Source organism: Pygocentrus nattereri, chromosome 3 (genome assembly GCF_015220715.1).
Source record: "Pygocentrus nattereri isolate fPygNat1 chromosome 3, fPygNat1.pri, whole genome shotgun sequence".
Taxonomy (NCBI): domain Eukaryota; kingdom Metazoa; phylum Chordata; class Actinopteri; order Characiformes; family Serrasalmidae; genus Pygocentrus; species Pygocentrus nattereri.
This window is the reverse complement of record NC_051213.1, coordinates 5,205,106-5,225,105: the sequence shown is the minus strand read 5'-3', so window position 1 is coordinate 5,225,105 and position 20,000 is coordinate 5,205,106. Positions and strand designations below refer to the sequence as shown.

At 43.2% G+C, this 20,000-nt stretch overlaps 1 protein-coding gene across 2 annotated transcripts in view; it reads right to left on the bottom strand.

Moving 5' to 3' along the window:
• Positions 1-20,000, bottom strand: part of olfm3a (olfactomedin 3a) — a 49,885-nt gene that overhangs the window by 27,511 nt on the left and 2,374 nt on the right. The window contains exon 1 of one of the 2 annotated variants that reach the window (XM_037537282.1): positions 12,005-12,066. The exons of the other annotated variant lie outside the window; for it this stretch is intronic. The gene's annotated coding sequence lies outside the window, so the exon portion shown is untranslated. Of the gene's footprint in view, positions 1-12,004; positions 12,067-20,000 lie in introns of those variants that run through there. 2 annotated transcript variants of the gene reach the window in all.

The following is a 20,000-nucleotide window of genomic DNA, read 5'->3' as shown; positions in this document are numbered from 1 at the left end:
GGCTAGTCCTACATCAAGTCCCAGGAAAAGTCTCAAGTCAACACAGGCTTGTCCCTAGTCAAGTCCCAGATCAACACAGGCTTGTCCCAAGTCAAGTCTCGAGTCAACACAGGCTTGTCCCTAGTCAAGTCCCAGATCAACACAGGCTTGTCCCTAGTCAAGTCCCAGATCAACACAGGCTCGTCCCAAGTCATGTCTCGAGTCAACACAGGCTTGTCCCTAGTCAAGTCCCAGATCAACACAGGCTCGTCCCAAGTCAAGTCTCAAGTCAACACAGGCTTGTCCCTAGTCAAGTCCCAGATCAACACAGGCTTGTCCCTAGTCAAGTCCCAGATCAACACAGGCTAGTCCCAGGTCAAAACAGACTCGCCCTACATCAAATCCCAAGAAAAGCCTCAAGTCAGGACAGGTTAGTTCCAAGTAAATTCCCAAGTGAAGACAGGCTAGTCCCACATCAGGTTCCAAGTAAAGTGTTATGTAAAGACCAGCACTGCAGTAACACTGATGTGGTGGTGGTGTGTTAGTGTGTGTTGTGCTGATCTGAGTGGATCAGACACAGCAGTGCTGCTGGACTTTTTAAACACCCCAGTGTCGCTGCTTGACAGAGAATAGTCCACCAACCAAAAATATCCAGCCAACAGTGTCCTGTGACCACCGATGAAGGATTAGAGGAAGACCAACACAAACTGTGCAGCAGCAGATGAGCTGTCGTCTCTGACTTCACATCTACAAGGTGGACTGACGAGGTAGGAGTGTCTAATAGAGTGGACAGTGAGTGGACACAGTGATTAAAACCTCCAGCAGCACTGCTGTGTCTGATCCCCTCGCACCAGCGCAACACACACTCACACACCACCACCACCATGTCAGTGTTACTGCAGTGCTGAGAATGATCCACCACCCAAACAGTACCTGCTCTGTGAGGGTCCATGGGGGTCCTGACCACTGAAGAACAGGGTAACAGAGTATCAGAGAAACAGATGGACTACAGTCTGTAACTGTAGAACTACAAAGTGCAGCTATACAGTAAGTGGAGCTGATAAAGTGGACAGTGAGAGTAGAAACAACAAGGTGGTCATCATGTTATGCCTGATTGGTGTATTTACGTGTTTGACCAGGGGTGTTCACAGGCCAGTCACAAATTAAGACAGACCAATCCAATATCAAGTTCCATGTCAAGAAGAATCAACCATGTCAAATCAAGTCCTACATCAACACTAGTACAAGAAAAAGCTGCCCAGCTCTGTGAAGACAGAGAGAGAGAGAGAGAGAGAGAGAGAGAGAGAGAGAGAGAGAGGTAATGATTTCAAACTGAATTAAGTTCAGCCCTCTGTACGGCGCACGGTAGGAAAGTAATGACTGTCCTCCGTCTTTTAGCGTCAGAACAATTTACTAAGAAATTAAGGGATTGAGAGAGTCGGCCTCTCGAATGGTCACAGTGACTGATCATAGACATTCTATCTATTATAAATAGAGCAGAGTAAAAAAACCTGGATCTTCAGATTGTCAGTTGATGTTTATTTGCACAAAAACCTAAGAATCACACTCAGGTACAGCTTTGCCATCAGTCTAATGATCACACATTCAAACTGAGTTTAAAGGGAAATGTTTTTAAATCTCTGCATAAATAAGTGGTTTAGATGTAAACAGAGTCGTTCAGAGCGGTTTGGTGTGAAACGCTCTGTTCTAGAGAAACTTACCCAGTCAGAACTGTTCACAGTGGTGGTGATAGGAACCAGACGTCCACCTCTAAAAGGTATTGGTCATGAAATGGTTATGAATACGCTGCCTGTTGTTTGAGATGTTGTGTTATAGTTTTGAGATCAGATTAAAACTAAAAACAGACTAAAACTTCTTTTACTTTTTTCTTCTTCTTCTTTTTTTTTAAGAATTACCACTATTTGCCGTAAGTAACGTTACATACCAAACCTTGTGAATGTTCACTGGTGGTTTTGGACAGTAAATAAACAGACTGTGTTTGTGTTGTAGACATTGTGACGCCTGGTTCCCATCACCACCACTGTAAAGATTTCTGATCTCCTAATATTCGCATTCATGATTACTTTTATGCTAACTGACTAGCCTAGCTTACTCACTCTAACTACACTTTTACTTTACGCCTACTTTTACCCTTTTAAAATGAAAGGTGCTAAAAGGGTTCTTTGCAGCGATGCCATAGAAGAAACACTTTTGGCTCCCTAAGGAACCCTTCAAGTTATGGTTCATTACTTGTAAATGAGACATGTGAGTGTGAAGAACCTTTTTAAAGTTTAAAAAGCTTCCACTTTAAATCTTTTATAATTGATTCAGTAACACTTTCTTCTACAGTCTCTTGGGTTCTAGGTATTGACCAAGTAAGTGTGAGGTGCGAAATCCAAAGTTCTAGATAATTATTTCTGGTACCAAAATGGTGGGTTCCAAGTCTAACGAAATTGCACCGAAATGTCCAAAATGATTTTGACATTAACTAGGTAAGCATGAGATATGAACTCCACAAAGCTCCTCCTAGTACAACCGAAACTCCTTCCAGTATAACCAAAACTTCCCCCAGTACAATCAAAACCCCTCCCAGTACACCGGAAACCCTTCCAGTACACCGAAAATCCTCCGAGTACAACCGGAACCCCTCTAGTACAAAAAAAACCCCTCACAGTAGACCCAAATGTCTGCCCAGTAGGACCGAAATTCCTCCCAGTAGAACCAAACCTCCTCCCAGTACAATCAAAACCCCTACCAGCACAATCAAAGCTCCTCCCATTAGAACCAAATCTCTTCCCAGCACAATCAAACCCCCCCCAGCACAATCAAAACTCCTCCCAGTACAACCTAAACTTCTTCCAGTACAACCTAAACATCTTCCAGCACAACCAAAACTCCTCCCAGCACAACCAAAACCCCTCCCAGCACAATCAAAACTCCCACCACAACCTAAACTTCTCCCAGCAGAATCAAAACAACCAGTACAACCTAAACCCCTCCCAGTACAATCAAAACCCCAAGCAGCACAACCTAAATTTCTCCCAGTACAGCCTAAACTCTTTCCAATACAACCAAAATTCCTCCTAGTACCTCCAAAACCTTATCAGTAAAACCAAAACTCCCAAGTAAATGTGAGCTGCACGCTAGATGTACCATGATGCTGAGTTCAGCTTCATTTAGACTGTCTTGGAAATGTCCAAAAGGTTTTGGACAATAACTTGGTAGATATGTGATGTGAACTCCCACAAACCAATGAACTCCCAGCACAAACAAAACGCTCCCATAACTCTTTTCCTCATATCTCTTCTCTGGCTCCCTGTTGTATATAGGATCCAGTTAAAAGTCCTACTCTACTCTTGGTCACAGTGTACTTCACCCCCACTCATTAGCTCACTCTCTAAGGTCAAATAAGCTAAATTTACTGTCTTCCTCACACACCCACCTACAGACCCGTGCTGATAGAGCTTATGAGGCTGTAGCACCTAAATTGTGGACTGTTCTACCTTCATTTTTAAGGTCTGCTGATTCTGTGAATTCATTGGGAACGCAGCTAAATGCTTATATTTTGAGGCAGGTGTTTTAGAATCTGTGCTCCAGGTCTGTCTTTTATGTATTTACTGTGTAGTGGGTATTTTATTAGCTACTTGGGTTTTGTACTTTTTGTGTTTTATAATGCTTTTGTAAAGCACATTGTGGGAAAAGCAGTATATACATTTCACTTCCTGACTTACTTATCTTAAACTGAGCTAAATCTGGGCTGTAAAAGAAAGTGGTTATTCTTACTGTGGCCATCATTTTACACCATATAATGGACCCAAAGGAGGTGATTCAGATTTACTTTCCGACGTGTGACATTCGAGTAAAATTTAATGTGAATAAGACTCTGTTTACACCTGGCCACTTCATGCACCTTGAGTATCAGGATTCTATCTGAATGAGGCCAAGACACATAAAAACCACGTTATAGCAGCATGAAGACATCCATCTATCCAAGACCCACTGGACAACTGAAACCCTTCCTGTACAGTTGAAACTCCTCCCAGTACAATCTAAACTCCTCCCAGTACAACCAAAATCCCTCCCAATACAACCTAAACCCCTCCTAGTAAAAACCAAAACTCCTCACAGTACAGTCGAAACTCCTTACTGTACAGTTGAAACTCCTCCCAGTACAATCTAAAACCCCTCCTAGTACAACCAAAACCCCTCCCAGTACAACCAAAATCCCTCCAATACAACCTAAACCCCCCTAGTAAAAACCAAAACTCCTCCCAGTACAATCTAAACTCCTCCCAGTACAACCAAAATCCCTCCAATACAACCTAAACCCCTCCTAGTAAAAACCAAAACTCCTCACTGTACAGTTGAAACTCCTCTCAGTACAAACGTAATTCTTCGCAGTACAACCGAATCCCCTCCCAGTACAGGCGAAACTCCTCCCAGTACAACAGAACCCCCTCCCAGTACAAGAGAAGCCCCTCCCAGTACAGTCAAAGCTCCTCCCAGTACAATAGATCCCCATTCCAGTACAATCTAAACTCCTCCTAGTACAACCAAAACTCCTCCCAATACAACCTAAACCCCTCCTAGTAAAACCAAAACTCCTCCCAGTACAACCGAAACTCCTTACTGTACAGTTGAAACTCCTCACTGTACAACCCTAATTCTTCGCAGTACAAACGAATCCCCTCCCAGTACAATCAAAACTCCTCCCAATACAACAGAACCCCCTCCCAGTACAAGAGAACCATCTCCCAGTACAACAGAACCCCCTCCCAGTACAGTCAAAACTCCTCCCAGTACAACAGAACCCCCTCCCAGTACAGTCGAAACTCCTCCCAGTACAACAGAACCCCCTCCCAGTACAGTCAAAACTCCTCCCAGTACAACAGAACCCCCTCCCAGTACAGTCGAAACTTCTCTCACTACAACTGAAAGGAAGATAAAGATGAAGGACACACAAGGTTGGGGACCGGACAAAATGAAATGCTGAATAATAACATATTATAATAACAGATATTACTGTGCAAAACAGCTGCAGATGACTTCACAAATTATTAGTTATTAGTTGCCGCGTTTCAAGTAGATCTGCACATTCTGTCCCAATCAGATGTCAGTCTGACTAACTGGAGACACATTTGACTACCAAGTGTAAATGTAAAATCTGGCTAAAATCTTTTCAGGACACAATCCAGATACTAGACAGATGGAGGGAACAGGGGTCTATGCTGTGGAGTTACCTTGTGATTCCTCTGTCTATTTAATAGATAGAACCTGTCATTTAATCAGGTTAACCTGTCATTGTATATACTTTTATGTACTTTGGAGTTCATACCTTACACATATCTGGTTAATATCTAGGACTTAGGAGCATGTGAAAGAAAGCATTACCATTACTATGGTAAATACTAAAAGCATTACTATAACAATTACTCCCAAGTACCTTCACACATACACACACACTCACACACACACATCTTCTAAGCTGAAGTGCTGAAGCCTATGCCAGCAGTCATTGGGTGGAAGGTAGGATACACCCTGGACAGGTCACCAGTCCATCACAGGGCCAAGTACCTTCAATATCATCAAATTACATTATTTCACCATAACATCACAGCTTTTTCACAAACACTGCATCACTCCACTGAGACGCTGTTACTAAGCAACGACTCTGACAGCTGTAGGAGTCGCTCAAGCCATTTGAACGTTTTTACTTCTTACTTTGCCACAAACAGAAAACGGACAGATCACATCTGCCTGACAACCGATTTGGTGCGACTCTGAAGACACTAATTTCCCAAACTGTCGTCACCACTGAGCAGCTTTTCAGTCGGCAGCTGTGACAGAAGAACAGCTGAACAACCTGGAATCAGCCAGAAATGAACCCAACACCATTCGCCAAACTAAATGGGCTGTAAGAAGCTTTACAGACCGGCTGGAACAAAACAACATTAATACTGATCTGGAGAAACTGACCAAACTGAGCTGAACCTGATATTGGCTCAGTTTTACGCCTCAGTGTATAGTTCAGAAGGCGGGGCTTACAGCAGGCTGAGCAGCGAGTGGGCGGAGCTTGTTACTCTGACGTAGCTATAATTAGGAGGAAGGAACTGAACATTAAAACATATTAAACGTCGTATTCCCGGCCAGTTTATTCATTTCTTACTGTATTTATTTAACTGCTGTATTAAAGCAGTAGAGCACTCGAGGAGTGAGTTATCACTATAACATCACGGCTGAGATGGTCTACAGCGACACACTGCCTCATGTCTTCATCTGCTTAAATAACATTCAGTCCAGGTTTTGTGTCCTCTGACAAAAATTTTTTCTGCTTTAAATGTTTCCAAAACTTAGCTGCACTACATCACACGGCCGATTGCCTAGTTACCCTGTTGGCACCCTGTGTGTGATGTAAAAGGCTAACACGATGAAGGGGAAGGAGAATGCAGTGAGGGTTACAGCAGATTGAGTCAGGCTCTGTTTTCTCCTCCTGAGCTCGCTACGTACGTCTCAGGACAGCACTGATCATAAAACAATAAAACGTAGACACTATAAACCAGTGAGACTCACAGAGGACGACATATATTGTGGATCAGCTACGTCGTAAAACATATGTACTTTCGTACTTTCTGCACAATTTCTTTTGCTGAATTGAAAATATTTGGGGAAAAGGGGCAAAAGTTTGGGCGCAGGGCAAATTTGTTTCATATTTCTTTTCGTTACACTGTTAGAAATGAAGGTTCTGTGCAGGTACAATTTTTGATCATCAAGGTGCAAACAGTGTAAATGTTCCCTCAAAGGTTCGACAGTGGGTTTAAGGTCTGATTGTGAACCTCAAATCAGTTTTTCCAGGTGAAAAGTTGGTATTTGTTCCTTTTCATAACCGCATGTTTTAAAACAGAGCAGTAGAATAAAAGCCTGGAGGCGAGGCGAGGCGGGGTGTGTGGAGTCAGTCCAGCTTAGAACAGATCATTTCAGTGGAGTATGGTTCAGTTATGTTCCCTGACTAAAGGAACTGAGATGGACCCCTGAGGGTCCCACCATGGTGATAAAGGGGGCACTGCTCCAGTGACAGTTGACTTTTATTTCTGAGGGTGTGTGTTAAACTAGAACAATGTCATATATGAGTTTTCCTGGAAAAGGATGCATTAAACTCATCAAACACGTCTTTTGACCGGCGGGTGTCAAAACTTTTGCTAGTCCTGTGCAACTTCACCACTTTTTGCTGAAGAGGTAAAACCGCCAGGTTTGGTTCCTCCCTTCTCACCGATCTCCATCATCATATGGGTTTATTCCATTCCCTCAGCAGCACCGCATTTAATTTAACGACGGACTGATTAGAAACACGGACGCTCTTAAAAAGGTGGTCGTTCAAGGGTTCTTTAGTAAAGACAATGGTTCTGCATGGATCCATGAACACTCAAAGACCCATTTGAGGTTTTGAATGGAGGAATGGTTCTTCAGATTAATGGTGAATTTGATGTTTATGGTTCTATTCAGCAGCAAAAAGGGTTCTTCTATGGTTACAACACACTTAAAAAAGATGGTTCTTCAGTAAAGAAAGTGCTACCATATACATGAACAGGTTCCTAATAACCATCTTGGTTCTTAATAACCACCTCAGTCACGTACTGTCAGCTCTTGGGATCGAACCAGCAACCTTCTGGTCACAAGGCTGGTTCCCTAACCTCCAGCCCACGACTGCCATTAAAGGCTGTTTTAGCTGGAAATAAAAGAGGGGTGGTCTCTGACTTTATCTCTTATTTAAAGACAAAGAAGCACGAAAGATAAACAAAGGCCAGGTGGACGTGAGTGGACCAGAGTGGACCGGAGGCTCCAGGGGCAGACTCGTCTCGTCTCTGAGTGATGGCCAGGTCTTTTAAACGAGTTAAGGTGAAGCTATGGGTGCTGCACTAAGGCAGAACTTTAAGTGAAGCCACAGATCACTATGATGAATGATAATCTAGAGCTCAGCCACGGAGCCGCAGAGGAGCCTGAATGAAAGCATTAGTGAAAGGTAGAGATGAGGCCTGGAATTTTCCCATCTTACTGAAGATTCTAGAGAGAGAGATTCTAATTCTTCATCTCCGGCTTTATTTTGTCGTTTCACACTGGTCATCAATCTTATATATGACAAAAGACATTACAGGGACAGAAGACCCAGCGTTTTCATTACTTGTCATAAGAGCAAGACGTGTATTTGGTTTTCTTTAGCCATCTCTCTCTCTCTCTCTCTCTCTCTCTCTCTCTCTGTCTCTCTGTCTCTCTCTCTCTCTCTCTCTCTCTCTCTCTCTCTCCCTCTCTCTCCCTCTCTCTGTTGAATCACCATTCACCGTGCAGTACAGCCCATAATGCATTATCTGGCCAAACACACCGATGTAGGACAAGCGCCTGCTATCAGCCCAGCAAACTGATGAGACTGGAAACAAATGCTCTGCTCCTCTGCTTCTACCTGATCAGCGCTATCAAACCATCAGGCTGAATTCTCCTCTCTTCCACGGGATCTGCCTTTCACTGGACTGCAGTCAATGGTTAACGCCAATGCCAATAACCTAAACCTTCACTGGTGTACATGATTATAGGTGTACATGATGGATGGATGGATGGATGGATGGATGGATGGATGGATGGATGGATCGATAGATAGATAGATAGACCGATCAAGGGAAATTGCAGTATTTCAGTAGACATATAATTGCACATAAACTTACATATCGCTGAAAACTTTGTATCTCAATTTTTGACGTTTTTCAGTTTTTGACATAATTTGAAAATACTTGTTGTTCTTTACGTTGTGTGCAATTTTCATGAATAATGAACTAAAGAAAACGACCCCAAATGACTTGTAAATACGTCTGGTTCCATTGACTTAAATTAAAAGCATGGTAGGTTTTTCCCTTCTCCTGTAAAGTTACCATTTTGAAGGTACACGTTTTTCTTCTGACAGCAGCTATGCTATGCAGAAAATAAAAAATAGAAATAAATCTAGAAATAAGTTGAAGTATATGAGAAATTTGCAGATTTTCATGGCATGTGAGACAGATTCCGTTCATTCTGTAGTCGGCATCATGACCATATTAGGAGTGCGAGATGTAACGTAAGCTAAAATGTAAGTTGTTCAAGTTGTCCTTGAATTCGTCTTCATTACTTTATGAAGTGTAAAATTAGTGATTATTTAAAGGATTCGTCCATATGTTGTATATCGTCCGTGTGTCGTATTTATTTAGAAGTATTTGTATGTATGTATTGTATTACTGCATAAGATCATTTTAGTACTACATAAGATCATCTCCCCCATATCGTTGCTGTCGGAACAGAACCTCACATCATATTTTTGGTGATTTTTAGTTTTTGACATGATGTGAAAATGCCTGTTGCCCTTTACATTGTATGTAAATTTCATGATGAATGCACCAAAAGAAACAGCCCAAAAGTACTTGGTAAAAGTCCAGTTCCCTTGACTTACATTGAAAGTAAAGTATGTTTTCTTCTTTTCTTCAAAAGTTACCATTTTGGAGATACCAGGTTATGTATCAAGGTTCAAAGTAATATTGCTCATTTTCTTCAGCAACTGGCTGCTTATGTATATAGTCATCTATAGGCCTTCAAATGGCTCTTCTTTGTTTAGTCATTGCATTTTGTTTAAGAGACCCCATACACACTAGTGAACACACACACACTAGGGGGCAGTGAGCACACTTGCCCGGAGCGGTGGGCAGCCCTATCCACGGCGCCCGGGGAGCAGTTGGGGGTTAGGTGTCTTGCTCAAGGGCACCTCAGTCATGTGCTGTCAGCTCTGGGCATCGAACCGGCGACCTTCCAGTCACAAGGCTGGTTCCCTAACCTCCAGCCCACGACTGCCAGTCATGACTGCCAAAGTTTACTTATCTCTGATGTTTCTGTAGGTTTTATGTACCAAAAACTGTCATAATTCATTATTATTATTTTCCAACTGATCTTTATCCCTTAGAATTAAACATGCTGTTGTTACTGTGCCTGTAAATCCCTGTTGGAGCTGGATTAGTTTTATCTGGGGAGGTGCTGTAATTTGGGTGATTTCAGGTGAGATCCTTGCTTTTAATCCAAAATGAATATGGCATGTCCATTAAATCTGCTAAGGAATGATTCCAGAGCAAATTACCTTCTGCAGTTTGTCAAACTCTGAGCTCCTTCAGTAACAGCAGTCCTGTTCAAAGCAGCCTCATGATAACGTTATAACAGATCCTGCTAATCGACATCTCTGTTTTTTGACGACCAGGAGACGATTGTCAAAAAATGATCACAAATTGAATTCAGAGCCATCAGCTAACTGTGGCTGCAAGCTGAGGAATTAGACCTCTGCATTTAACCCATCCGCGCACTGAAACACCCACATACGTGCACACTAGTGAACACACACACTAGGGGGCAGTGAGCACACTTGCCCAGAGCAGTGGGCATTCCTATCCAATGCACCTGGGGATCAATTGGGGGTTAGGTGTCTCGCACAAGGGCACTTCAGTCATGGACCGTCAGCCGAGGGAATCAAACCAGCAACCTTCCAGTTGGTTCACAGGGCTGGTTCCCTAACGTCCAGCCCACAACTGCCCTGTATGGAGGCCAACATTTAAGAAATGACCCACTTGAATGATGTTCCCAGACCTCCTCCAATAAAACTTATCCAGCTTGAACAGGGCTTAGGATTGACATACTGTATGGAAATGAGCTGTGTTCTAATTGGCGACCATAATTGTACCTCATTCATAAAGCAATCCAGGCTGAAACGTTCCATATAATTTGAGAAGGGTCTGACTGCAGAGCTGCAGAGCCGCAGATTTACACCCACACTTTTCCTCCAGCGGTTTCAGGCCTGTGGGACTGGAAAGGACAAGGAAAGTCCTTATTGGAAAATTGAGCTTAACCAGCATTACATTCATATTTCAACCATTGGCCCGTCTCCTGATCTATAACGTCTCTGGTGTGAACAGCAATTGTTTGTGCTGGTTGAACGAATGGCCATGCATAGGAAGGGATACTGTCACCAATATAGGAATCCAGTTAAACCATAAGACAAAACACAATACAAGACCATCAGAAACCAAAAGAAACACTTAATGGTTTATATGCTTTGTTTTGTTCTGTTTTTTTTTCCTTCAGCAGGGATCGGTTCAAAAACTAGAGTTTGTTTTAGCCCAAAGCTTAATATTATGCTGAATTTAAGCATGTTTAAGGTAAAGTTTTATCCCTGCACATGTAATGTAAGTGGACACATAAAGCCCTGTATTAAGGGTAAGGTAACTGAGCTCTATGTCCACATAACTTTCCCAGGGCACATCAACTGTGAAGCTGCTGGAGAGAAACGGTGGCTCTGTGGCTCTTCCAGCAGAAATGGGTGTGGCCGGGTTTCTGTAGGCTGAACATGCGGGTATATGTAAATATTTAAGATTAAGTGACCCTTATTAGTCCCAAAACGGGGAAATTTCACCTCCACATTTAACCCATCCTTGAAGTGAAACACCACATACACACTAGTGAGCACACACACACTAGGGGGCAGTGAGCACACTTGCCCAGAGCGGTGGGCAGCCCTATCCGCAGCACCCGGGGAGCAGTTGGGGGTTAGGTGTCTTGCTCAAGGACACCTCAGTCATGTGCTGTCGGCTCTGGGGATCGAACCGGCGACCTTCCGGTCACAAGGCTGGTTCCCTAACCTGCAGCCCATGACTATTATACATTTGTGTGATTTTCTGTTTTGATGGCCTGTTTTTGCAGTTTAGTTTCTATATATGGACTGTGCTGACTGGGAGTGAGTGACATTATGAATACTTCAAAATTCAAATTATTCTGTTATGCCAAAGCAAATAAACTTTTTCCGATAATAAAAATAAGAGCTAATCTAGGGCCCGTGACCTTTCGTCACTGTAATTGTATAATTGCATCCCACAAACTGCGTCAGGCAAAATAAAATGGTTTTGGGCCATTTCTACCATCTCTGTCACTTTGGGATATTTAATAAATGCTGCCATTCAAACAGTGGAGCTCTGACCTTTGGACTGTGTCTTTAATGACAGGGAGGAAGGTGTGCACATGTGTGGGTGAAAGCCAGCTCCATCCAGCGTGATGGAAATGCTGCAGGAAAAGGAATCGCAGAGTCATCAGAAGGGAAAATAAGCCGTCACCTGTTCAAAGCACAGGATTCTGGGGACAAAAGGGAATGATGAAGAAAACTGTAAGTGACACTTTGTTGTTAATGATTTTTCCAAATGTGTGTAATGTCCATTGATGAGATGTGAAAAAAGTCATTCAGAGTGGTTTGGTGTGAAGTGGGTGACTGTAGAGGAGCTTGCAGATTCAGATTGTGCCTAAAACTCAAATATAGCCACTTTATTTATGATCAAAACCACAAGTGAACCTACTGAGTGTTTATATGAGTGGAGGACAGTAACTGAGTAACTGAGTAACTGAGTAAATGTAATGAGTTTCTGTACTTTAGTATTTTTGGTGTATCTGTACTGAAGTTTCTCCATTCTGGACTTTTTCCTTTCACTCCACTACATTTCAGAGTCTAATATCCGACTTTTTCCTCCTACATTTTGAGAAATCTGTCGTTCCTTTTGGTTTCTGTGTGTATAAAAACGTAACATGTCAAAACGAAAGAAGCGCAAAGCCAGAGCACCAATCAGGGCCCAGCGGTCACTTTGTTTAGAGCTGGTTTTGACCTGTTGGTCATACCGACCCAGTGCAGCACGCGGTTCAACGTCAGCGCAGCAGCGTAAAACTTTGGGAGAGTCTGTTCAACATAAATGATGAACTAACCTAACTTTGTGTAAATAGAGCTCAATATAGAAATATGTCCACATATGCAGTCGAGACTGACGCGGCTTTTTTCTGAATTTCTACAAACACCATTTCATTTTATAGTAAATGAGTTTGGGCTGGTTTATGTTTATGAACAGACGCCTACAGATCAACATAGTAAAGGAGCTCATCTGTGATCCTGAGTTTAAAGCCAGTTTTTATTCAACTTAAACTTGGAACTAAGTTGTAAATAAATCTGAAACTGAAACTTTGCTTGTGTGTAAAAAGTGATTTCAGAGCCACTCGGTTCTCCCTGATGGAAACTGTTTACCTTCAGTGTTTTGTGCTTCTGATCATTTTAATAGACGTCAGCGTCACTAATTAATGACGTTCTATTAAAAGACTGGTTTACCAAGAGAGACGCTGGAGGACTTTCACCTGAAATGAGTTCATGAAGCCAGTCTGGTTATAAAAATGATAACAGGACATCAGAGCCAGAATTACTCTTTTAGTACTTTTACTTTATACTTAAGTACATTTGAAGGTAAATACTTCAGTACTTTTACTCCAGTGGAGGTCTAAAGGGAGGAACTTCTACTTTTACTGGAGGAATATTTTACCTTGGGAATGTTTACTTTTACTCGAGTACATGACTTGTGTACTTCGTCCACCTCTGGTTTATATGGAATATTGATGATGGTAAAATGGTGGAAAATCTGAAAAAATTAATTTCCTTTGGGGTTATTTTCCTTGAGGAGGCCCTGCATGTACCTCTCCACAATGAACAGATTAAAAAATGACATTTTACTCCTGAAGCTTATCTCAAACATCTCAGATATCAGATGACATTTTTTGCGAGTGACAGTTTTCTGTGAGCTGTGGCAGCTTCTAGAGGTTTGGATGTTTGGTTCCTATCACCACTGTTTTGAACAAATCTGACACGGCGGATTTCTCGAGAATGGAGCATTTCACACCAAACCACTCTGAACAACCAACTACATCTTATCCATTTAATAATTAATTTGCATAAGCACTGTAACATCAGTTGTAAATGAGCTACCGTCCAGTGCAGTTCAGACGGGCTATCAGTCTCCTGCTGTGGTCAGTGTTTGCAGTGTAAATGTGCTTTAGAGGAAAGTTTCCCTGTAAAAACGTTTGGGTTTGAAGACGGCAGTGAGTTTCACACGCAGCAGCTTCCTGAATCAAGATGGCAAGACAAACATATTTGTCATAAGCAATATTAGAGACAGAAAAGCAGAATTGAAGCTGGGCACAAAGCCCAGTTTGGTGCAGGGCTCTGTCTCGCATGCATCCGGCTTGGTTAGTTGATTTCATTCATTTCTAGCAAGCTGGCTGGACTCAGAGCCGTCGCCTGAATCCAAACGTACACCAGACAACTGAATCCTCTGTGGATGCGCACTTGTATGATCACGAGGGGCTCCATTACAGAGATATGCTAACTCCGAAATCTGTTCAGTCGCCATGGCAACTTCAGTAAAGGCTGAATTTCGACGGTAGCTACTACAGAATAACAGTTCCTAACTTTATATTCGAATCCTAACATAATTTCTTTACAGTGGTGGTGATGGGAACCAGGAGTGTCAATGTCCACGACACAAATACAGACATTTGATCTGCTGAAAAACCACCAGTGAACCTACACAAGTCTTTGAAAGCTTTTATAAGGATATTAATGATGGTAAAATAGTGGTTAATTGGAAAAATCAGATTTTTCTTTTGAACTGATTTGCCTTACAACACACTGGCCTCTCCACTGTAAATATGTTTTAGGTCAAAATATTATCTCTACTTAAACGGGGCCTCAGACATCAGGCAATGAATACTGGACCATTTCATGTAGGAACTTTCTGTGAGGAGCTTTTGCTAATTCTGAAATCTGTTCAGTCGCCATGGCAACTTCAGTAAAGGCTGAATTTCGACGGTAGCTACTACAGAAAAACAGTTCTTAACTTTATATTTGAATCCTAACATAATTTCTTTACAGTGGTGGTGATGGGAACCAGGAGTGTCAATGTCCACGACACAAATACAGACATTTGATCTGCTATTCAAAGCCAACCGACATGTGTCTTCTGAGTTTTATATGGAATATTAATGATGGTAAAATAGTGGTAGATTTGAAAAAGTGTGCTTTCTCTGGAAACTTTCTCTGGTTTTGTCCTACAACACACTGCAGGTATCTCTCCACCGTAAATATGTTTTAGATCTAAACATTCTCAAAACTTTTACAATACAGCGTCTCAGAGAAGGGGCACTGCATTCATAACCATTTACTGTAATAACTTTCTGCAAGGGCGCTTTTAGAGGTGGACGTTTGGTTCCTGTCACCACCACTGTGAACAGTTCTGACTCTGTTTCTCTAGAACGGAGCGTTTCACACCAAACCGCTCTGAATGACTCTGTTTACGTCTTAACTATTAAAATATCGCTGTTGTCCTAAGAAAACCTTGTATCTCCTTTTTTTGTCGTTTTTCGGTTTTTGACATAATTTAAAAATGCCTGTTGTCCTTTACATTGTGTGTCATTTTCATGATGGTTGGAGCAAAAGAAACGACCCAAAATCACTTGTAAAAATTTCTGTTTCCATTGAATTACATTAAAAGTAAAATAGGTCTTTTCCCTTTTCTGTAAAGTTACCAGTTTGGACTTTTCTTCTGACAGATTTTCTTCTGACAGCAGCGATATGCAGATATATGGAGAAAAAAAGGGTAGGATCTGTATTAGAATCAGAATTGGTTTCACTGGCCAAGTAATAAGTCTCAGACGTGTCTTGGCAGCAGCTCTCACTGAGGATAAAGTAGTAAACAGAGGAAGACGAAGCACAATCACACACCGAACACAGACCGCTGTAACGTCCAGACATCCAATCAATCATGGCTTTGTGTGTGTACCATGATAGGTGTTCATAAAAAGAGCTCATTCATACTGACTCATAAGTCACTCGCATCAACCACTTCATCAACAGCAGGACATCGGAAACTCCAATGTGCGATAATCATCTCACAGTCATACAGAAAACAGGTACAGGTTTATTTCAGAATCAGGAATTTTTTTAAAGCCTTATTTGTTCTTCCACCTGTTTTGTGTCCCTGGACATACATATATACCTGTGGGCTTCAAGGTGAGCTTTTTCTACAAACATGCTGCTCTATCTGTCCTGTTCCTGGGAAACATTTCAGCACCACAACATGGTGGACAGCTTCCCAACAGCCCTCAGCACGCACAAGCAATCTAATAAACAATGCAGTTCACTCCAGTTCACATCTATTCAATTCAATTCAGTCTCATGCACTTCAATTCAGTGTAGTTTGATCCAGTGTAACCAACTCAGTCAAGTTCAATCCATTTCAGCCTCAACCCAATTCAATCGTATTCAGTTCAGTTCAGGTCAGTCCAGTTCAGTTCAGTTAGATACAGTTCAATCCAGTTTAATGGAAAGAAACACTCAATCTATTTCAGTCCTTGTACTGTTAAACTCATTTTAGTTCAATTCAGATAAATACAAAGCTTCCCTAATTCAATCCAGTCCGATCCAGTTGATTTCAGTTAAGTTTGATTAATTCAATACAATTCGGTTGTATTTGCACTGAAATTTCTCCAAAAGATATGGTACCAAATGTGGCTCCAGCACTGTAATGAGTTCCAATAAAATAAAATAAAAACTCCCTTAGAACATGAAGAAGACCCACTGAGAAGAACCAATGCTCAGAGCAGCATGAGGAACCATTAAGAGGAACCAAGACTCAAAAGAAAAACCCTAATAGCATGAGAAAGAACCATGAGAAGTACACAGACTCAAAAGGAAAAACAGCAAAGCTCTCTAAGAGCATTTGCAAGAATCACTGAGAAGAACCAGCAAGACTCACAAGAGCATGAGGAACCATTAGGAGGAACCAAGACACAATAGCATGTCAATGAACCACTGAGAGGTACCCAGTCCCAAATGTAAAAAACTCATGATGAGCATGAGGAACAACAGAGCTCTCAAAGAGCATGAGGAAGATTCACTGAGAAGAACCAAGTCTCAAAATGAGAAGCTCTCTAAGAGCATGAAGAAGAACCACTGAGAGGAACCAAGACTCAAAAGGAGAAACTCCCTAACACCATGATGTAGAACCACTGAGAGGAACCAAGATTCATGAGACGCTAAGAGCATGAAAGAGAGCCACTAAGAAGAACCAGGACTCAAAAAAAGCATGAAGAACCATTAAGAGGAACCTAGACTCAAAAGGAAAACCCTGCAAACATGACAAAAAACCATTGAGAGGAACCAAGACTCAAATGGACAACTTCCTAAGAGCATGAAAAATAACAACTGAGAGGAACCAAGACTCAAAATGAGAAGCTCTCCAAAAGCATGATGTAGAATCATTGAGAGGATCCAAAACTCAAAAGGAGAAGCTCCCTAAGAGCATGTAGAAGAACCACTGGTAGAAACCAAGACTCAAAAGAAGAAGCTGTGTAAGAACATGAGAAAGAACCATGATTCAAGAGGAGGAGCTCCCTAAGAACATGAGAAAGAACCACTATGAAGAACCAAGACCCAAAAGAGCATGAGAAACCATTGAGAGGAGGCAAGACCCAAAAGGTCTCCCTAAGAGCAAGAGGAATTATGAAGCATGAAGAAGAACCACTGAAAAGAATCAGAACTCAAAAGAGAAAACTCTCTTAGAGCATGAAGAAGAACCACTGAAAAGAACCAGAACTCAAAAGAGAAAGCTCTCTAAGAGCATGAAGAAGAACCACTGAAAAGAACCAGAACTCAAAAGAGAAAGCTCTCTAAGAGCATGAAGAAGAACCACTGAAAAGAACCAGTACTCAAAAGAGAAAGCTCTCTAAGAGCATGAAGAAGAACCACTGAAAAGAACCAGTACTCAAAAGAGAAAGCTCTCTAAGAGCATGAAGAAGAACCACTGAAAAGAACCAGTACTCAAAAGAGAAAGCTCTCTAAGAGCATGAAGAAGAACCACTGAAAAGAACCAGTACTCAGAGAGAAAGCTCTCTAAGAGCATGAAGAAGAACCACTGAAAAGAACCAGAACTCAAAAGAGAAAGCTCTCTAAGAGCATGAAGAAGAACCACTGAATAGAGCCAGAACTCAAAAGAGAAAGCTCTCTAAGAGCATGAAGAAGAACCACTGAATAGAGCCAGAACTCAAAAGAGAAAGCTCTCTAAGAGCATGAAGAAGAACCACTGAATAGAACCAGAACTCAGAAGAGAAAGCTCTCTAAGACCATGACGAAGAACCACTGACAGGAGAAAAAGGAGATGCTCTCTAAAAGCACGAGGAGGATCCATGGAGAGGAACTCAAGACTCCAAAAGAGAGGCTCTTTAGAAGAATGAGGAAGTCTTAGAGGAACCATTCACATTTACTGCATTTAGCAGATGCTCTTATCCAGAGCAACTTACAAGGAACCAGGACTACTGTAATAGAACCCCTCGTCCTGCTCAGAGCGTGCAGTGCTGCTTACTGAGAGACCACCACCTGTTACGCAGTCTGAAGGGTCCTCCTTAGCCTGTGGTCTGTAACTGAGCATCGCGCGAGCACTTCGTGAAGCGAAACCGAACCGAACCCGATGCGCTATGTTTGCACAGGATGAACAGGGGCTCCTTAATTAGGATGGAACGACGCCGGGTGACGCTGCATTTCTCTGCTTTGCTGAACTCCCTGAAGCTCGTGAGAGGGAGTGATTTGTTGTAAGTGACTGGGCACGCGCAGGGTAATAAAAAACGGGCTCTGCTGCTTGTTAATGATGCAAACCAGTGGAGCCTGACTACTTTAAAAGCAACGCCTTGAAACAACGCAGCTGAAGAGATGGAGGGATTTTGAAAGCATACTTTAAAAAATGGGATAAAACAAACTTTCTCCAGGTTCTTTCTTTTTCTTTTCATCACGCGGTTCTCTTCAACCTGAAACAAACAAACAGTGCAGTAGACCACAGAGCTCAGCCACACACTCACACAGACCACAGAGCTCAGCCACACACTCACACAGACCACGGAGCTCAGCCACACACTCACACAGACCACGGAGCTCAGCCACACACTCACACAGACCACGGAGCTCAGCCACACACCCGCACAGACCACAGAGCTCAGCCACACACTCACACAGACCACAGAGCTCAGCCACACACTCACACAGACCACGGAGCTCAGCCACACACTCGCACAGACCACGGAGCTCAGCCACACACTCACACAGACCACGGAGCTCAGCCACACAATCACACAGATCACAGAGCTCAGCCACACACTCACACAGACCACGGAGCTCAGCCACACACTCACACAGACCACGGAGCTCAGCCACACACCCGCACAGACCACAGAGCTCAGCCACACACTCACACAGACCACGGAGCTCAGCCACACACCCGCACAGACCACAGAGCTCAGCCACACACTCACACAGACCACGGAGCTCAGCCACACACTCACACAGACCACGGAGCACAGCCACACACTCACACAGACCACGGAGCTCAGCCACACGCCCGTACAGACCACGGAGCTCAGCCACACACCCGCACAGACCACGGAGCTCAGCCACACGCCCGTACAGACCATGGAGCTCAGCCACAAACCCGCACAGACCACGGAGCTCAGCCACACGCCCCCACAGACCACGGAGCTCAGCCACACGCCGGTACAGACCACGGAGCTCAGCCACACACCCGCACAGACCACGGAGTTCAGCCACACACCCGTACAGACCACGGAGCTCAGCCACACACCTGTACAGACCACGGAGCTCAGCCACACACTCACACAGACCACAGAGCTCAGCCACACACTCACACAGACCACGGAGCTCAGCCACACACTCACACAGACCACGGAGCTCAGCCACACACTCACACAGACCACGGAGCTCAGCCACACACCCGCACAGACCACAGAGCTCAGCCACACACTCACACAGACCACAGAGCTCAGCCACACACTCACACAGACCACGGAGCTCAGCCACACACTCGCACAGACCACGGAGCTCAGCCACACACTCACACAGACCACAGAGCTCAGCCACACACTCACACAGACCACGGAGCTCAGCCACACAATCACACAGACCACAGAGCTCAGCCACACAATCACACAGACCACAGAGCTCAGCCACACACTCACACAGACCACGGAGCTCAGCCACACACTCACACAGACCACGGAGCTCAGCCACACACCCGCACAGACCACGGAGCTCAGCCACACACCCGCAC